This window comes from Branchiostoma floridae, chromosome 5 (assembly GCF_000003815.2).
Source record: "Branchiostoma floridae strain S238N-H82 chromosome 5, Bfl_VNyyK, whole genome shotgun sequence".
Taxonomy (NCBI): domain Eukaryota; kingdom Metazoa; phylum Chordata; class Leptocardii; order Amphioxiformes; family Branchiostomatidae; genus Branchiostoma; species Branchiostoma floridae.
The window spans coordinates 10,382,473-10,387,259 of NC_049983.1; the positions used below are offsets into that span (position 1 = coordinate 10,382,473).

Sequence of the window (4,787 nt, forward strand, 5' to 3'; positions counted from 1 at the left end):
CCACTCACGCTCAACGTTTTCTCAAGGTCAGCACAGAACCCTCTAGAGTTATACAAAGAAGTCAAGGACAGAACCTACTACAAGGTTAAAACAGAACTTTATTCATTTAGTTTCCAGGTCAACACAGAATTTATCTAGCGTACAAAGAAAGTACAAAGAACTGAAGAACAGAACTTTATGCGCAAGATCAAAACAGAACTTTATTCAATTTATTTTTCATGGTCCGTGGACTCCACACAGAACTTTTCTAGAGTACAAAGAACTCACGGACAGAACCTAGTGCAAGATTGATACAGAATATTATTCCATTTATTCTCACCATCAACACAAAATTTATTGAGATCACAAGGAACTTAAGGACAGAACCTAATGGGAGGTTTAAACAATTTAAGACGATTTATTTCTCTATCTATGTTAACACAGAATTTTTCTAAAGTACCAGGATTCAGGAACGCAAGGACAGTATACACTACAAGGTTAAAACAGAGCTTTATTCCATGTACTAGTATTTCTCCATGTCTACACAAAACGTATCTAGAGTGTAAGGGACTCAAGAATAGTATATACGGCAAGGTTAAAGCAGAACTCTACTCAGTTTATTTTTCCATATCAACACAATTTATGTAAAGTACAAGGAATGCAAGGACAAAACCTAATGCAAGGCTTCAACAAACTCTATTCAAGTTATTGTTACCGTTATATTTGTTTACTTGTTCACTTGTTCACATATTCTGTAGTTAGTTTAACTCATGTTCCTTATATGTAGCAAGTTAATATTTGAAGACAACAGTATTCAAGTTTAGACTTCCAATACACGACATTTTACCACACCTTCTTACTCACCCTTTGTTAAATAGTCAGAGAGTTAGAGAAGGAAGAAAAGAGAAGGGAAAGAAGAGACAGATCACGCCACTATTGTATAGTGTTAATGTTATAAGAGGTTTGGACCACCCCCATGCAACTAGTGGTAGGGTCCGGTTGTTCATCATTATGGGTTCCATCTAGATGTTGTCAAATAGATTGTGCTCCTGACTATGCGCTCACTGTCATCCTTGAGTCGTCACCGTACGTGTTCCCTATTGGCGCAATCGCATGCAATACAATGGGAACAGATCATGTTAGAACTAACGTTAGGGTGTTTTTTTCTACGTGTGTTTTACACATGATACTAGTATGTCGCTGTGGCTTATAGCATGCCCTCAGTCCCCGCCACGGCCAATGGAATGTTTGGAGAATATGTCAAAGCTTTCAAGTTTGGTGAGATTCTTTTTTTCTACATGTTGGCCGGTTGTTTACTACCTTGCTCCTCTTTCCTAGCCCCCCCTTTTCCGCTATGGAATAACCCATGGTCGCTGGCCAATGAGCTGCCTAGTATTCATATTGCGTGATGCAGATGCAACGTAAACCAAGCTGATTACGAACACAGCAGTCATTTCGCTGCCAGGCAGAGAGGAGACAACACGGCTCTGGGACCTGTCTCTGATGATTAATAACGACTGCCCCCACGCACTGCACTTCGGTAAGTAATCAGCTTCCAGTTCCACTTCTGCATAGTCAAGAGGATCTTAGAATAATTGATCGTGTTCTTTGGTCAGAGCCAGGTATAGTTGGATTATGAACTTGATTTAATTGTTAGTTTTGGATTTTTCAAATGTATAGGTAAATGCAATTGACCTGTCCTTTTTGGCATTCTTGTTGCAGGGGCTCATCATAAAGATGTCTAAGAAGTACAACTATAATACTTGCAGTGAAAAGGAAACATCTCATCAACATGGACTTATTATTCTTTTCCTTATCACTTTTATTCTTCTTATTCTTATTCAAAAGCGAATCAACATATTCGAATATTTTGAATATTTTGTTGGGCTTAATAAGTGTTCAGGTACAGGTTGATATGTGTGTGTCTCTCTGATCTCTCGATCTCAGCACAGGTCGGGCAAGAGAGATCCACACGAACTCCTACCGCCGCAAGGGACGTCGCTGATGGCTTACACTGGAAGACGAGCTGTATCACTGAAGGGAAGGACATCCGTGTGCAAATTGCTACAAGGGCACTGAGGCTGGGTGCCATGCAAAACCAGAAACAATGTTGCCCGAAGGAGCAAGGCCATGAGAGGGAAATGCCAGACCGGCAGTAGAGCCGCATGCAACCAAGCGATTGTGCTGCTATTGAAGGAAAAACTGACTGCAGTTAGAGAATTCATGGACTAACAAAAGTAACATATATGTGCTGTCTGCGTTATTTGACTTTTACGATTACCTGTTGTCTATTCTATTATGTCATATTAAGGAATGTAAAAAAAATAATTCAATTGACCTAGACAACGACGGTCTAAAGGGTGGATATACGAATGGTAGACATCCCAACCAAATGTATATGAAATCTTTATTGACACGACAAAAGTACAGCGACTTTCGTGAGGATTATAACAAGTACTTACAATACAACTAAGCAGACGTATATGCATATTTACAGATATGAATAAGTCAACATATTATTTCTAGCATGTCATTTACATAATTCAAACGTTGCCTGCAAATTTCTTGAGTTACAAACAGACTTTTACCAATCTAACGTTTTCGGGAGTTTCTCAACGCTACAAATACACGTCCATGCAGCCGTTTACTTTTTGGGACTTTTTGGAACTCGGAGTAATACATCAATGGGACCTTACAAGTATATTGTGCATACAAGCTGCAGCAGCCTTTCACTCCGTCACTTACAAGAAGATACAACACAACGTTTGCTAGATGTAATAATGTATTAATGTAGTGATGTATTATTGTACTATGATTGTTATTCTTAGACAGTTATTCGTTTGATGACGTAAACTGCAACAGACCGAGATGTACAAGTAACCAATGTTGAGTGATATGAGCGGAGTTGAGTAGATGTCTGTCAGGTAAAACAGAATACAAAGACGGAAGATTTCTACGGCAGTTCGGGAGAGCAGACATTTGTCTGGTACTGAGACAGAATGTGAAGACAAGAGAGTGTAAGGTAAGAGAGTTCAGTTCAGGAGAGACAATAGAGAACTTCAGTTAAGGCCTGAGTGAGATAGCATCATTATGAAGTCTGTTATAATGTTAAACGTATTCCGTGCCTAGCGTACGGAAATTCTTGTCTCTGCGTCATTTCTTTATCCTTCATGTGCTGATCTTCAAATTCCAGTCGGCAACTAAAGGAACCTGTATATATTTGTTACATGTCCAAGTTGGAGATGTTGTCGTAATTTTCCTAACTTTACAACATACTAACCCTTCATACTTGTGGCTCTTGCCGTCCTGCCGTTTCCGACAAGAGCACAAGATCATATTCCCTAACCATCTCATCCAATCCTTTCATACAACACACCAACCCATCATGCTTGTGGCTCTTGACGTCCTGCCGTTTCCGACAAGAGCACAAGGTCATATCATTTCCTAACCATCCCATCTAATCCCTTCATACAACACACTAACCTTTCATGCTTGTGGCTCTTGCCGTCCTGCCGTTTCCGACAAGAGCACAAGATCACATTTCCTAACCATCCCATCCAATTCCTTCATACAACACACTAACCTTTTATGCTTGTGGCTCTTGCCGTCCTGCCGTTTCCGACAAGAGCACAAGATCACATTTCCTAACCATCCCATCCAATTCCTTCATACAACACACCAACCCTTCATACTTGTGGCCCTTGCCGTCCTGCCGTTTCCGACAAGAGCACAAGATCACATTTCCTAACCATCCCATCCAATCCCTACATACAACACACTAACAACATTTCCTAAAGATCCCATCCAATTCCTTCATACAACACACTAACCCTTCATGCTTGTTGCTCTTGCCGTCCTGCCGTTTCCGACAAGAGCACAAGATCACATTTCCTAGTCATCTTATCACATCACTTCATACAACACACTAATCCATCAAATCCAAATGGCGCCACCCTTCCCGTCATACACCTCAAAACAAAATGGCGGCGCCCATAAATGCAACGAAAAACAGAACAGGTTTTGCTATCGCAAACCTGTAACAACAAGTCTACTTGTTGGAGGCACAGGTGAAAACGTAATTCGCGTGTGGATGTCATCTATAAAATCAAGTCATTGTGGCTTAAGGCACAAAGAAAAATATTTTAACACTTTTGTTCAGTTTTTTTTTTTCAAGCATGTTTTGGATTGAATCTGATGAGCAGTATTACATAAGTATAGACAGAACTTTTCAAGAGAGTCACAATGGAAATTTAATTGTGATGGATGGCCATCTTTGAATAATGTAGGAATGTTTGATGTACATACACAATGCACACACAATTTGTTGAATGTCGGACGACTCGGACCATTACCAACTCGGCCCAGTCAACTCGGCCCATCTGCCGGGACAACTCGGACCATCGCCGGCGGTTTGGGACGTCAAAGCAAGGACGTCCTTGGTCAAAGTCACTAGAAGTTGTCTGACAAAAAGCCGCCGTCTCTATAAGTCTATTCAAAATCACGTTGATCGCCTTAGCGCCGGCGGTTTGGGACGTCAAAAACGTGGGTTTGGGTAGAAAAATCCGCCATTGTTCGTAAGGTAAAAAGCAAATGAGCGGAAACAAACGTTGTGTTCTATTTTGTCCACACTACAAACACTAGTATATGAACAGTTTGTTGAGGGAAATCATCTCAGTAAGCAGAACATTTCACAAAGACCAGGTAGATCTATATCTACGTATAAATGTATCTTTAAGCTTAAGTACAACTTGCGCCGGACACAGCCGGCCGACGTGACGTGACTACGCCCGCCGGCGAGTTCGTCGCTT

General features: G+C 40.9%; 1 long non-coding RNA gene across 1 annotated transcript; it reads left to right on the plus strand.

Moving 5' to 3' along the window:
• Positions 1-39: 39 nt before the first annotated feature.
• Positions 40-3,046, plus strand: LOC118416070. The gene is made up of 3 exons (XR_004831193.1): positions 40-1,257; positions 1,394-1,519; positions 1,702-3,046. It is a non-coding gene; the product is annotated as an uncharacterized LOC118416070 (long non-coding RNA).
• Positions 3,047-4,787: the final 1,741 nt, after the last annotated feature.